Below are 16,241 nucleotides of genomic sequence, written 5' to 3' on the forward strand. Positions count from 1 at the left end.
GATGGCCACAAGAAACGCTGTCTTCCATGATAGGAACTTCAATGGTGCCGAGTGTAGCGGCTCAAATGGCGGCCCCATGAGCCTGCTCAGCACCACGTTGAGCACCCACACCGGCGCCGGAGCCTTCACCGGCGGGAATGACCGGGAACAGTCCTTTCATGAACTCCTTAACCAGGCGGTGGGACCATAGCGATGACCGCCCCGGAGTTCTGGTGTAGTGGGAATACGCAGCTAGATGGATCTTGATGGAGGCATGAGCTAGCCCCGCCTTGGCCAGCGACAGTAGGTACGGCAGTAGGTAATCCGCAGAGGGTTAATCTGTGCACGGCACCAGACAGAGAACCTCTTCCATTTGTGTCCATAGCACTTGAGTCGAGGACGCCCTGGCCTTTGCAAGCAACTCCTTGCAGTCCGCCGGGATATCGTACCCTCCAAACTCTAGCGCTGCAGGACCCCAGCGACCCCAGGCTATGGTGGAGGATGGCATACCCTTCTCTGGCGTGAAAATCTGTGTCCGTCGGCAGTTTGATCGAGGGGGGACGCCGACATGTCCAGAAGGTCCGGGAACCAGACCTGCCTTGGCCGCGCCGGTGCGACGAGGATCATCCTGCACCAGGACCGTCTGAGTTGATTGATGAGTCGCAGCAGCAACGGCGGGAACGCATACAGGAACAGGCCGTCCCAGGGGAATGAGAAGGCATCGGCCATGCTCCCTGGCTGGGGAAACCTGCTGAGAACCTCTGGCACTTGGTGTTCGTTGCCGTTGTGAATAGGTTGATCTGGGGATTGCCCCATTGTTGGAATAGGAGATCCACGTGCTCCTGCCGCAGTTCCCACTCGTGGTACGAGCGCAGATCCCTGCTGAGTGAGTCAGCGATGGTGTTCTTTATTCATGCCAGATGGAAGAGTACCAGAAACATCCCCTGGGCGACGGCCCAGTGCCACAGATCCTGGGTCTCCTTGGATAGGGCTGGGGATCTGGTGCATCCCCGTTTCCGGATGTAGAACATCATGGGTTTTGTCGGTGAAGATCCTTACCACCTTGCCCTTGAGGGATGGAAGGAACGACCTATGGGCCCAGAACACGACCCTGAGCTCCAGGACACTGATGTGCAGTGAACTCTCCTCCGGGAGCCAAAAAACTCTTGCGTGGATATCCCCAGTGTGCGCTCCCCATCACTTTCTCCTGATGCGCCAGGGTCTGAAAGTCCATGTCTGCCATCAGATGCGCGCGGGTGCCCCACCACCAGATCGTTTGGCAAAAGGTCTCGTTGAGCGAGATCCTGTCTTCAAAGTTGCCCGCCGCTTGCATCCAACGGGCGTCAAGGAACGCTAGCAGCGGAGGCATCCGCAGCCTGCACTGGCGCACGAGGTAGGTGCACAAGGACATCATGCCGAGCAGGGACTTGATGGACCTCACCCTGGCCGCGTCCATGGTTGACAACTCTTGCACCTTGCCCAGGATGGCCTTCGTCCTTTCCTCTGCGGGAGAAGCCACTGTGTCGAGCCTGGCTCCAAGGAACAGGGCGACTTGCGACGGTAAAAAATTAGATTAAACTCTTTGAAAAATCACAAAATGCAGTAAAAGCTCGAGAGCTATAGCACGAGGACTCCCAACACTTGAACGTGCGGTATAAATCTGAAGATGGCTGCCAGAGGAGGGGCTTAGGTAGAGGGCAGTCATTGGCTAGGGCAGTATGACCCAGAGACCAGTGATTGGTTATTAGAAGAAAGACAGTTCAGAAATGAAACTGATTTTTTCTTTACTGAGGATTCCCAGCCTGATGGGGAATATTCATAAGCATGTGAGTCCATGCCAGACCCCATGTGGAGAAAGGGAGGTCTACAGCGGGCCATTGCAGTAGGAGGTACCTGGGAAAGCATACTCTGGCCTTGGTAAGCTGCTGGTCTGTCATCACTTTATTTTGGGGCTCCCCCTGGTATTATAGGCAAGCTGTGGCCAGTGCATACTCCCGGGTTATTTATCTGTGCGCATACACGCATTATGGCCAAGTTAAAAGGGGATAATATGTGACGGCAAGTCATCACTTGTTTCTCTTCCACTGACCGGATGATCTATCAGGGGAAACGCTCCTGCAAAAGGCATCAAGGGAGCCATAAAATGATGGATCAGCAAACACTGAGCGGGATCATCCTCTCCTACCAGGAAGTCTCCCTAAATCCAGACAGAACACCGACCACCCTTTTACTCTCTCTTCCATGAGATTCTGGAGCAGGTGCCCTGTTAGCCGGTAATATATCACAGCGAGTAGAGTGCTCGCTTTGACATCTGTGCAGAGCCTGCCGTCGCAGGTTTGAATCCCGGTAGAGCCAAACTCAGCCTTTCATCCTTTCAAGGTCGATAAATGAGCCCCACACACTATGGGTAGCAGTTCAGATACCTGTATATAAGCAGCGCTCAGATACCTGAGGGTTTGTAGGGCTATATAAATGCAAATTATTATTATCTGACTGTTCCAGAGTTTGCTGAGCCCATTCAGCTCCTTCAAGAGGGATAACTCTTGAAAGTGAGAGGGATCCTGATGCAGGGTTTCCTCTGAGAAAGTGGTTACCAACTTCCAGTGTTCATGTCAGCCATCTACACTCCTGTATCGTGGTAAGCACTGGAGTCTTTTGGTTTGGTGTATCATGAGTGGCCCTTGGCCACCTACAGTGGGAGTCCCTATGATTTCTCAGTTTCTCCAAAATGCGTTTATTTAAGGGATTGGACACTCATCCCTTAGTGCTCAGTGGGCTGCTATTCTAACGGTCTAGAAATGTGGGGGTTCGTGCCCTCTGAGGTGCCCATGTATGATTGCAACACCTAAGCGCACAAAGGATATTGTCTTCAGCTTTACAAGTGGTGCAAACACAGCCATGCACAAAGAGCATTTTGTTCTCATCTTAAATCCAATCTCCCTATGCTTCTACCTACTGAGAGCATTCAACAGGCATGGGCAACATTGGTTGTATATTCCTAATGTGACAAAGTCTTGTGCCTAATTCCATCAATATGGTGGTGGTGGTTAAAGGGACTGGGTGCCACTTAGAGCTAGCAGATACTGGGCCAGGAGGAGATGTGAAGGGATTCAACATAAGTAGGGCCCCCACTAAGATAGGGGCAGTCACAGAAGCATTCAGACTCCTCTGCCCCCCACCAGCGGCCACAAGGGGTGGGGGTAGCCAAACTCCCTTAAAGAGACTCTTCATTAATCAAATATTATCAAACAGCCATTGCTAGTAAGCCTCTCTAGTCAGAACCAAAAGATTAGCGCAGGAAATTATCTGTTGCAATATTTCAAAATTACTGATGAGCAAAGTTGGAACAAGTTACTTACCTGTAACTGTTGTTCTCCAGCATGGGTCTGGCATGGATTCACATGCTCATGAATATTCCCCGTCGTCAGGCTGGGAATCCTCGGTAAAGAAAAAACCAGTATCAGTTTCGTTTCTGATCTGTCTTTCGTAGTAATAACCAATCACTGGTCTCTGCGTCATACTGACCACAGCCAATGACTGCCCTCTACCTAAGCACCGCCTCTGGCAGCCATCTTCAGATTTGGAAGCACGTGAAGTGGCAGTATGACCAAGTGAAGAGCCGCAGAGGGGTAGGCGGGAGGGTTCGCATGTGAATCCATGCCAGACCCATGCTGGAGAACAACAGTTACAGGTAAGTAACTTGTTCCTTCTCCAGCATGGGGTCTGGCATGGATTCACATGCTCATGAATAAAGAATACATAGCAGTACACACATGCACAACCACGGGAGGTGGCAAAGGCTCAACATTAAGCATCACATCAACTCAACATTAAGCATCTTACCTCCTCACCAGGCTCACCTCAGGCGAACAGGTTGCGCAGCACTGCTTGGCCGACCCTGGACTCCTCCCTGGAATCCCGGTCGACGCAGTAGAATTTCGTGAAGGTGTGCGTCGACCTCCACGTAGCAGCCCTGCATATGTCCAGCAGGGGCACACCAGATAGGAACGCCGTGGTAGCTGCGATCGCTCTGGTGGAATGGGCTCTCGGACGGCCAGGCAGCGGTCGGTTTGCCAACCGGTGACAGTACATGATACAGCCGGAGAGCCATCTGGAGATGGAAGCCTTCGAGAGAGCCTTCCCCTGATTGACAGGTCCAAAGTTCACAAAGAGTTGTGACGTCTTCCGAAAACCTTTCGTGCGGTCCACGTAGAACTTCAGCGCTCTAGCTACATCCAGCGAGTGCAAAGTCCTCTCAGCCGGCGACGAAGGCGACGGGAAGAACACAGGTAACACCAAGGGTTCGTTGAGATGAAAGTCCGACGGTACCTTGGGCATGAAGGAGGGGTGCGTCCTGAGCACTACCCTCGTGTCGTGGAAAGTCAAGTACGGGGCCTTGCAAGAAAGGGCCTGGATCTCTCCCACTCGTCGTGCGGAGGTGATGGCCACGAGAAAAGCTGTTTTCCACGATAGAAACTTCAACGGGGCCGAGTGCAGAGGCTCGAACGGAGGTCCCATGAGTTTGGTCAGTACCACGTTGAGCTCCCACGCCGGGGCCGGAGCCTTCACCGGCGGGAACGATCTGAACAGTCCCTTCATGAACTCTTTCACCAGACGATGAGACCACAAGGACGTCCGGCCCGTGGTTCTGGTGTAACGGGAGATCGCAGCAAGATGAATCTTGATGGACGCGTGTGCCAGACCAGCTTTGGCCAGCGTCAGCAGGTACGGCAGCACTTGGGGAGCCGTAATCCGTAGAGGGTTAATCTTCTGTGCGTGGCACCAGACAGAGAACCTCTTCCATTTGTGTCCGTAGCATTTAAGAGTCGAGGACGCCCTGGCCTTTGCAAGAACCTCTCTGCAATCGGCCGGTATGTCGTATCCTCCAAACTCTAACGCTGCAGGAGCCAGGCCTGCAAGTTCAGCGACTTCGGGTCGTGGTGGAGGATGGCGCCTCCTTCCCTGGAGAGTAGATCCGCGTCCGCCGGCAGCTTGATTGGCGGGGACGCCGACAAGTCCAGAAGGTCCGGGAACCATATCTGCCTCGGCCACGCAGGTGCGACGAGGATCATCCTGCACCGTGACCTCTTGAGCTGGTTGACGAGCCGGATTAGCAGAGGCAAGGGAGGGAACGCGTAGAGGAACAGGCCCTCCCAGGGGAACGAGAAAGCATCGCCCATGCTCCTCGTCTGGGGAAACCTGCTGGCGAACCTCCGGCACTTGGTGTTCGTCGCCGTCGCGAACAGGTCGATCTGGGGTGTGCCCCACCGTCGGAAGAGGCGATCCACCAGATCCTGCCGTAGTTCCCACTCGTGGCACGAGCGCAGCTCCCTGCTGAGTGAGTCGGCGATGGTGTTTTTTATCCCTGCCAGATGAAACGGCACCAGAAGAATCCCTTGGGCGACGGCCCAATGCCACAGGTCCTGCGCCTCCTTGGACAGCGCTGGGGACCTGGTTCCGCCCTGTTTCCTGATGTAAAACATGGTGGTGGTGTTGTCGGTGAAGATCCTCACCACCTTGCCCTTGAGGGACGGAAGGAAGGACCTGAGGGCCCAAAACACTGCACGGAGCTCCAGGACGTTGATATGCAGGGACTTCTCCGTCGGGAGCCAAAGTCCCCTTGCGTGCAGATTTTCGGTGTGCGCTCCCCACCCTTCTAGGGAGGCATCCGTGGTCACAGTCACCTGGTGGGCTGGGGTCTGGAAGTCCATGCCCGCCGTCAGATGCGCGCGGGTGCCCCACCACCGTATCGCTCGTCGGAAACTCTCGTCGAGCTTGATCCTTTCCTCGAAGCTGCCCGTCGTCTGGATCCAGCGCGCATCCAGGAACTCTTGCAACGGGCGCATCCGGAGCCTGCACATGGGAATGAGGTAGATGCAGGAAGACATCATCCCGAGGAGGGACTTGATGGACCTCACCTTGGCCGCGTCGGCCACCAACATCCGTTGCACCTTGCCCAAGATGGTCCTGGTCCTCTCCTCCGACGGGGAGGCCAGAAGGGACACTGTGTCGAGCCTCGCTCCCAGAAACAGTGCGACTTGCGCGGGCACCAGGTGGGATTTGGCGTAGTTCACGGAGAATCCCAGGTCCGTGAGGAGTTGGACGGTCCTTGCCGTGTGGACCACGGCGAGCTCCCTCGTCTTGGCGCGGATGAGCCAGTCGTCCAGGTAGGGGTAGACGTGAATCCCCTCGCGGCGCAGCTGCGCCGCCACCGGTGCGAGGCACTTGGTGAAAACCCTGGGTGCCGACCGCAGTCCGAAGGGAAGGGCTTTGAACTGGTAATGACGCCCTTGGACCACGAATCTGAGGAATTTTCGGTGCCCCTTTAGGATGGGAATGTGGAAGTAGGCATCCTCCAAATCCAACGACGATAGGAAGTCTCCTTCCTCCAGCTGACCCAGGACGTGCTGGAGGGTGACCATCCGGAACTTCTGCGCCTTGATGAACTTGTTCAGGCGTCGCAGGTCCAGGATGGGGCGCCATCCTCCCGTCTTCTTCTTCACGAGGAAGTAACGCGAGTAGACTCCGGAGCCCCGAAGCCTCTTTGGGACGAGTTCGATGGCGCCCTTTCTGAGCATCGCCTTTACCTCCAGGAGAAGTTGAGGGACGTGAAGTTCTTTCCTGGCCACGGGGGGGACGCGCGGGCACCTTCTTTGAAACTCGAGCGCGTGGCCCCGGGCCAGGGCGTCCAGCACCCAACGGTCGGTGGAGATGGACTCCCACACGCTGACGAAGCCCGCCAGCCGGCCTCCCACCGGGGTGCTTCGGTGGGGGCCCGACCCCACGGCCGGTTCAATCCTGCTTGGACGCGGCCTTGCCGCCTTGGCCTCCTTGGCGACGACGGCGGGGGCCGCCAGACTTGCCTCGTCCTCTGTAGGCCTCTTGCGACGACGAGCGGGCCGCTTGACGGTAGGAAGCGAAACCGCCGCCGGAACCTTTGGAGGCGCCCTTGCCTCCGCCGCTCCGAAAGGGCGTCCGCCGTTGCTGCAGTACTCCAAGGGCCCGGGCCGTCTCAGTATCCGCCTTGATGGCCTGAAGGGAATCGTCCACTGTCTTCCCAAACAGGTTGTTCCCGTCGAAGGGCATGTCCAGGACCCTGGTCTGGACGTCCTGCCGAAAGTCCGTAGCCTTGAGCCATCCGCGACGTCGAAGGCAAACGCCGTTGCCCATCTGGCGGAACCCAGTGTCGGCGATGTCCGTCGCCACGGTGATGGCGTGGTCCGAGGCCACCTCACCTTCCTGCAGGATCTCAAGGGCCTCCGCCCTCTTGTCGTCCGGCAGAAAATCCAGCAGGGGAGCTATCTTGTACCAGAGTTCCCTGTCGTAGCGGGCCACGATAGCCAAGGCGTTGGCCGCTTTAATCGTCGTCGCCGCCGACGTGATGACTCTGCGTCCCATGGCATCCAATTTCTTTCCCTCGCCGTCCGGCGGGGAAGTCGACGTGGAGGCCGCACCCCCCCCCGCTTTCTTCCTGGCTGCCGCGGAGACGACGGAGTCCGGGGTAGGCTGCGCCCGGAGGCATAGGGGGGCCGAGTCCGGGACCCGGTACTTTTTCTCGTACCGGTCTCTTTTCGCTGGCGTCGTGGAAGGGTTCTTGAGGAGGGAAAGGCCCTCATCCCAAATGTCGTCCAACAGAGGCACTGCGAGGACCGTCTTCCTCTTGGTCTCGCGCCGTTGGTAAAGGAAGCCTTCCTTTTTCTTCTCCTCAGGGCAGAGTTGGAAAAGCTCGGATGCCCTGGCGATCATTGAGTGGAACGATCCAATCTCGTCGGGCGGAGAAGCCCTGGTGGGAGGCGACGACGGAAAATCCTCGTCGTATGCCTCGTCGTCCGTACCCGTCGCTGCCGTGTCAGTCCCCGTATCATCCCCTCGGGTGGACGGGGAGGAGGGCTGGACGGGGCGCGACGGTTGAAAAGGAGGCGGTGGATGGATCCTTCTTTTCTTGGTAGGGGGAACACCAGAAGGTCCCGGTTCTGGATCCCCCGACGGGAGAGGTTCCTCCGTCGGTAACGGTAGTCTCGTCCTTATCTCGGAGCATAAGGACTGTATAGCCAACAAAATGGCCGCTGAGTTGTCTTGCGGCGCTGGCAGAGGGGAATCCGACGGGCGAGCAGGGGCCCCGTCGGTATCCTCGACGATGTCGTCGTCGTCACCTGCGTCGGGGCCCATTCCGACGGGCTGGTCTTGTTCCACGCCTAGGCCGTGGCTTAAGACCTCGATCAGTTCCTCTTCTGAGGTTGAGGCCGAATCTACGACGACGCCCTGCCCCCCCTTCTTCCCCACGGAGGGTTTCACGGGGGTCCTATCGATGGGCACGAAAGAAGACTCCCTCCGAGGAGGCAGGGAGATTCTGGGCCCCGAGGCCGCCACCACTGGTGCAGCCTCCACAGGCTGGGCCAGGGCCGCCGCGACCGTTTCGATAGAGGGCTTGGTCGAATGGATCAAGGCCTTCACCACCTTAGGTGCGCTCACCGCCTTATCCTTGAGGGAGGGGGCACTGCCACGCTCCTCCTCTGCCTTAGAGCTCGACCGGGGTCTCTCCAGGAGCTTCGCCGGGTGCTCGGCCTTCCTCTTACCCGACCCAGAGCGTTGGCTCGTGGTTGATGGCGCCGGGGAGGGTGCGCCCTGCCTGGCGCCCGTAGAGCCCGACCGTTCGGCGCTCCCGGTGCCAGCGGACTCGCGGTGCTTGGCCTTATGTTGGGCCCCCGTCGCCGGGGCGCCCTCAAAGGTCTTAGAAGACCGCTCAGATTTCTTCTTCTTCTCGCCAGACGGGCTCTTACCCTCCAGCCAGCTGGCGAGACGTTGATGGCGGTCCTTCATGGTCCGTTCCGACATGTTGCCGCAAAACGCACAGTCCTTCTCCACGTGCGTCTTGTCCCCATGAAGGCAGTAAAGGCAGAAAGAGTGTTCGTCCTCCTTGAAGACGTTCTGCAGCTGGCATCCAGGGCAGGCCCTGAACAGCTTTCCGGGCGTCGAGCTTCCCTTCTCCTGGGCCATCTCCGAGACCGGGCCTGAGAAGCTTCTGGAGTCCTCCGAAGTGTAGCTCGACGAAATCTTCACCCTTGAGGGGCACAGATGAATCCGACACGGGTCCCCGTTGATCGGATGTAGGATCGGTGGAGCTTGAGGCTCTTTTGACCGAAAGAATCGAAGTTTTTGTGAAAAAGCGCGAAAAAATAGCACTAACGCTCGAGAGCAATAGCACGAGGATCCCAACACATGAACGTGCGGTAAAAATCTGAAGATGGCTGCCAGAGGCGGTGCTTAGGTAGAGGGCAGTCATTGGCTGTGGTCAGTATGACGCAGAGACCAGTGATTGGTTATTACTACGAAAGACAGATCAGAAACGAAACTGATACTGGTTTTTTCTTTACCGAGGATTCCCAGCCTGACGACGGGGAATATTCATGAGCATGTGAATCCATGCCAGACCCCATGCTGGAGAAATACATTTCTTCCTTTGGCACGGGTGCCAAAATAAATATGTCTCATGACGACTGACTGGAAGCCACGCATGAACAGCAATGAATGAGTTTGCATGGACGAGAACACAAACTAGCAACAATCTCCCTGTGCCTCTAAATGCATGGGCAGTGCACTGGCGGCAGCAGGTCGTCATGTAAAATTAGACCTACCTCCCATTCAGAAGAGCTGGTCCAAACACAAAGCATGGAGGAAAACAAGAGGGTCCAATGTAGGAACCCTCCCGTCCCTTGCACTCTATGATCCACCAAAAAGGTGGCAATTAGACATCAATGGTACTACATTCAAAATGGTAAGCTAAATTTCCAATAACATGGTCCATAAGAAATCCATTCAGAAAGCAAAAAGTTCTAGAAGCACAAACTGTTTAAAATTAGCAAGTATTTTTAATTACATATGTATGAACAAATATGATGGCCAGCAAAAATACAATCCACCAATTCAATATTGTCAGGCTTTACGCGTTTCGAGGATGATCCTCTTCATCAGAAGCTTATATTGAGCTGTTGATGATTGGAAATCAAGACAATGCAGGAAAAACAGAAAAAAGGGAACAATGAGTCAAAGGTCCTATAATTTAACAAGGGGTATTATGTTCATTCTAGACATATTTCTAGTCTACAAGCAGTGATAAACGCAATCAAATAAACTACATCCTTTTCAAGTGTGAATAACATGGGGTTAAAGCTTTACTAAATACATACAGAAGAGGCAACCACTCCTATTACTTTCAAATACGTCACATGTTCCAATGGAGAGAAAGTACTAAGATCAATGGCCTAAGAGGCTCAGAGGGAGTTCCAAAATAAGGTGATTCTGTTCCATCTGAATCATGTGTGGAAACTACTTCTGCTCCACAGATCGAAGGGAGCCCATATATAGTCTAGAGTGGGTATATTTAACAACAAAAACATCTAATGGAAAAAGCATCAAAGAAAAGCAGAATGAAAGGCTAAGTGAAGAAGCTGAAGCTATATGGTACATCTAATGTGTCTCTAAACAGTGAAGAAAGGTAAGGGCATCAACTGGGAGTGCGCCTAAAAAGGAACAGTGTCAGAGACAGGAAACGTTAATCATGAAAGAGAGGAAACTCACCTCTCTAGGTGTTCATTTTCGTGTGTTAAAAAGCGGTACGCACCTGGAAAAATGGAGGTCACACCACGTGCTGGGAGCCCTCAATGGTTTCAGGAGAAGAATCCTGTTGAGGAATAAGGCGGGACAAAAGTATGGAACAAAATAGCCAAAAACACGAACCCATGTATGGCATTCTGTATTGATACTTCACAATGTGGAGTCAAGAGTGGAAGTACGGAGGTGGAGCTCTACAAGCCCTAAGGACTACTCTGAATAAAAATATAGCTATGTGCTAGAAAGCGATTCATGAGTTATTTAAGGAACTGAAGATAATCCGGATAGCTAGCATACCTGCAATTGTTATGCGTTACAAACACGCTGTACGGAAAAAAATCTTTCTAAGTGTAGGCTATTAAATGCAACTATCACATCTTTTAGGGATGTACTAATACGTACCTGTAGAGGCTAGTAGAGATACATCAATGGATGTAAACCAATGAGGTAAATTCAGACGGTCTCTGCTGGGGGAAGGAGAGCGATGTACAGAATAAGAAAGCATGGGTGACCAAAATAAGGTTAGATCAACAGACGGTGTGGCTGAGGCAGGTGCCGGCGACACTGTAAGAACAAACAATGAAAAACAGATGACGCTATTAGGATCAAAGAGGTACCTAATCTATCAATAGGAGAGAAGCAGCTTACCTTTTCGCACTGGAAGCGGGTATCACAGCAACAACGGTGTGCATACAACCCGTTGTCAAGGATACTAGACGAGCCACGGTAACAGGCTCAAAAAGAGTAGATGGTGGAAAAGATAAAAGAAGGACTAAGCCGGCTCAGACAAGGACTGGGTCGGCCATCTTGCAGTAGAAGGGAAAACCGAAAACTCTAGATCGGATGAATGTGGTACAGCAAAAGATAGCATATGCTATCCTTTGAAAAGATAGTGGTATAGTTGGAATCTAAAACGGGATAGCGGTCACTACTGAAAGTATTAGACATGATCAGAAGAGTCTGAAAAATGAAGACTGGGGGGGGGGGGTTGAAGGGGGGGAGGCAATTAGAGTCTTCATGAATCCGGATGGATTGTTACGCTCACCTGGTATCCACGGGGACACCACCCAACCCTGGGTGGATGATTTGCACTCTTGAACCCTCTCCCGGTCCCTTGGTAATGCCTCTGGTTAAAGATGGGTCTGCAATATTGGAGAGCTGGATTCAATACCAGATTGTCTTTATGTTTTCCCGCCTCCCTTGGCCTCAACTCCTTCCTCCCCCTTGGGTCTTCTCCTCACCTTAATACTGTGAAAGGTGGACTCTCCGTCCTGCTCCTCGTGGCAGGGGCGCGTAGATGTGGGGGCGAGCAGCGACCAAGTTACTTCACTGGTGCAAGCCGCCCTGTGGGAATCCAGGCCAGCCGCGACTCCGTAGGTTTGCTGCTTTACAGTCTTTATATGCAGTTCTTATGTTCCTCTTAGTTCGAATAATGTCTTGTTTCTTTCCTTTTAGGTATGGAAAGGTATTTTGGTGTTGTCATGCATTTTGAAGATGAGCATGGGCCGGTAGGTGAAAGCGTGGTGTGCACGATGCTGTCCGGTGAGTAATGCGCGGCACTGTTTCGCCTTTTATATTGCTAAACTGTGTCTTTTCTCTCCTTGCAGGTTGCGATGTTCCTCGCCGAGCGCCATAATGTTCCAGCAATGATACTGACCAGGAGATGACTACCCAGGTAAGAATTGTGTGGCTTTCTTCATTCAGGAGAAACGTGAGTAAACACTTACTAATGCTGTCTTTCTTTCTCCTCTTTCCAGGTTATGGTATTCCAGGATGCATGCGGTGCCGGATGATGGAGTTCGTACCTTCAGGTGAGTGGAACTGAAGTCAGCGATGGATTGAAGACAGGATACTGTTCCAGGTAAGTTACGTAGTGTTCTCGCTCTCTCTGCAGGTCCTTGGTTTCATGTAAGCTGGCTTCAAAGAACTGGACTCGGTGAGCGTTACGCTGCCCACAGCAGAATAACTCAAAGCATGTTCTGCTGTTTGGGTGTGGTTTAAATAGTCTCAGGTAAAGTAGTCCAGGTAAAATAATCCCAGGCCTGCCACACCCAAAAGACTAGACCGCATAGCTCAGTTCCTTGTAACTGTGCTATGTGTGTGCTTCCATGTTGGCTGAGCACCCCCCCCCCCCCCCCCCCCCCCCAAGTTAAATACTCCCAAGTGAATAGTCCCATTCTAATGTTGGTCTTCATGATGGTTATGAGCCTGGCGCCAAAGGTGCTAGGACTGACTCCAAGAGAGTCTTGGATGAGGTTTTAAGGCCTTTGACCTGGCCCTAACTGAAAGGCTAACTTGCTAGTGAGGGCCAGGGGCAAGGGTCATGACATGGATTTAAGTGAGGAAAACTAGAAAAACAGGGATGGAATCCAAATGAAGCTCGGAGGGACAGAAGGGTCCTAATAGAGGTTAAGTCCATATGGAACAGAATCGGCAAAATCCGGATGTGTTCTTCCCAAGTCTTATCCTAGAGGAGGGTAATGGAGAGGTTAGCCATGGTTGGTAAGTGCAGTAACAGGTATAATCAAGAGAACAGACCACACTGTTCCTGGCATTCAGGTCTTTTGAGCAAATAATCCAAAAAAGGGAACAAAATATACAATCTCTTGCAGAGTATCTCACAGATCACACTCTGATTAGCATGTGGGTCGATGACTGTGAATTGGGTAAATGCCGTCTGTTAAGTATGTAATGTGGTAGTCAAATGAAGCAACTCCGCGAAAACTCGTCATTCAACCCTTTTGGCTGCAGAGTGTCCAATTGGTCAATCCAGAATTTTTCTTTTCTTGAGGAGAGCCTGATGGTTTCTTCCTCTTTGTGGCTTTTTCACAACCTCTATGATTTGGAATTTCATCTGGGCAATGGTATGTTGGTGTTCAAGGAAGTGCCGTGCTAGTGGAGACTTTTTGTTCTGGCATCTGATTGTGGATTTATGCTCCGTCCACCTATCCTTTGCCGTTTGTCCAATGTAGTTTGCCACACAGGCATTTAATGGAGTATATCACACCTGTTGAGAGACAAGTTGAAAAGTGGCGAATTTTGAGCTTTTTCCCTGTTTGCGGGTGCGAGATGGTGTCGCCCTTGATTATGTTATTGCGATGATTGCAGTTTAGGGAAGGTACCCTTCTTTCTCTTAAATACTTGTTGCTTGTCTTCGTTAGGTTTTTCCATCTCGTTTAAAGGCCATCATTGGTGACTTCGGAAAAAGTTTCAACAGTGCAGGGTCGTTATGTAGTGTGTTGCAATTTTTTCTGATCGCTCTGCTTATTTAGAAGCTTTGACGTGAGAACTTAGAAATGTAGAGAAGAGGTGTAGATTTATCTTTCACCTTTGATGTGAGTAGGTCATCCCTACTCAGGTAGGTAGATTTTTCTATTGCGTCTTTCAATGTATCCTTAGGGTAACCGCTTGCTTCAAACCGATCTATTAGTTTTGAACTTTCCAAGTCTAGTCCGGCGGGATCAGAGATTATTCTTTTGAGTCGGAGCATCTGGGTTTATGGCAGACTTTTTAACATGGATTTTGGATGAAAGCTTCTGTAGTGTAGCAGATTGTTTGCATCAGTAGGTTTGTGGTAAATGGTGGTCGAAATCTGTCCTCCTTGGATACTCAATTCCACATCCAGAAAGTTTGGGGTTGGTGCTCCTATCTCCATCGTAAACTTTATTTTGTGATGTACTTCATTCAGGTAATTGAAAAAAAGGTCCAATACAGTTCTTGAGCCGCACCAGATGCCAAAAATATCATCAATGTAACATTTCCAGGTAAGTAGCTGCGGTGACCAATGGTGATGATCAAGTAAAAAAAAAAACAATTCTCAAAATTGTACATGAAGGTGTTTGCGTACACTGGCGCCATTGCTGACCCCATGGATGTCCCTGAGATTTGACCATAGTATTTGCCCCGGAATCGAAAATAGCTTACATCCATCCGGATTCATGAAGACCAATTCCCTTTTTTCCCCTCCCAGTCTTCATTTTTCTGACTCTTCTGATCACGTCTAATACTTTCAGTACTGACTGCTATCCCGTTTAGATTCCAACTAAACCACTATCTTTTCAAAGGATAGCCTATGCTATCTTTTGCTGTACCACATTCATCTGATCTCCTAGAGTATTCGGTTTATCCGTTCTACTCCAAGATGGCCGACCCAGTCCTCGTCTCAGCCGGCTTAGTCCTTCTATCTTTTCCACCATAGACTCTTTTTGAGCCTTTTACCGTGGCTCCTCTAGTATCCTTGACAATGGGTTGTATGCACGCCGTTGTTGCTGTGAGACCTGCTTCCAGTGCAAATAGGTAAGCTGCTTCTCCTATTGAGAGATTTGGTACCTCTTTGATCCCAATACCTTTAATCTGTTTTTCATTCTTACAGTGTCACCGGCGCCTGCCTCAGCCATACTGTTTGTTGATCTAACCTTATTTTGGTCACCCGCACTTTCTTAATCTGTACGTCGCTCGCCTTCGCCCGCCGGAGACCGTCTGAATTTACCTCATTGGCTTAAATCCATTGATTTATCTCTCTACTAGTCTCTACAGTTACGTACATCCCTAAAATATGTGATAGTTGCATTTAATAACCTGCACTTAGAAAGTTTTTATTCCGTACAGCGCATTGGTAACGCATAACAATAGCAGGTATGTCTTCAGGATAATCTTCAGTTCCTTAAATAACGTAGCTATATTTTTATTCAGAGTAGTCGTTAGGGCTTGTAGAGCTCCACCTCCAGACTTTAGTCCACTCTTGACTCCACATTGTGAAGTATCAATACAGAATGCCATATACAGGTTCGTGTCTTTGGCTATTTTTCACATACTTTTGTCCTGCCTTACTCCTCAACAGGATTCTTCTCCAAAAACCATCAGCCGCTCCCAGCGCGTGGTGTGACCTCCATTTTTCCGGGCAGCTCCCACTTTTTAACACATGAAAATGAACACTTAGAGAGGTGAGTTTCCTCTCTTTCATGATTAAAGTTCCCCGTCTCTGACACTGTTCCTTTTTATGCGCACTCCAGTTGATGCCCTTCCCTTTCTTCACTGTTAAGAGGCTCACATTAGATGTACCGAATAGCTTCAGCTTCTTCACTTACCCCTTCACTCTGATTTTTTTGTTGCTTTTTCCATTAGATGCTTTTGTTGTTATATATACCCACTCTAGACTATATGATCTCCCTTCGTTCTGTGGAGTATAAGTAGTTTCCACACATGATTAAGATGGAACATAATCACCTTATTTTGGAACTCCCTCTGAGCCTCTTAGGCCATTGATCTTAGTACCTTCTATCAATTGGAACATGTTGTGACGTATTCAAAAGTAATAGGAGTAGTTCACTCTTCTGTATGTATTTAGTAAAGCTTTAACCCCATGTTATTCACACTTGAAAAGGATGTAGTGTATTTGATTGCATTTATCACTGCTCATTAACATAACACAACTTGTTAAATTATAGAACCTTTGACTCATTGTTCCCTTTTGTTTCTGTTTTTCCTGCATTGTCTTGATTTCCAATCATCAATAGCTCAATATAGGCTTCTGATAAAGAGGATCATCCTCGAAACGCGTAAAGCCTCACAATATAGAATTGGTGGATTATATTTTTGCTCGCCATCATATTTGTTCATGCATATGTAATTAAAAATACTTGCTCATTTTA

The 16,241-nt window shown here is 51.1% G+C and overlaps 1 protein-coding gene across 2 annotated transcripts in view; it reads right to left on the minus strand.

Moving 5' to 3' along the window:
* Positions 1 to 16,241, minus strand: part of TATDN2 (TatD DNase domain containing 2) — an 887,958-nt gene that overhangs the window by 195,753 nt on the left and 675,964 nt on the right. The gene's annotated exons all lie outside the window — the stretch shown is intronic.

Source organism: Ambystoma mexicanum, chromosome 2p (assembly GCF_040938575.1).
Source record: "Ambystoma mexicanum isolate Mex_15411 chromosome 2p, UKY_AmexF1_1, whole genome shotgun sequence".
Lineage (NCBI taxonomy): Eukaryota > Metazoa > Chordata > Amphibia > Caudata > Ambystomatidae > Ambystoma > Ambystoma mexicanum.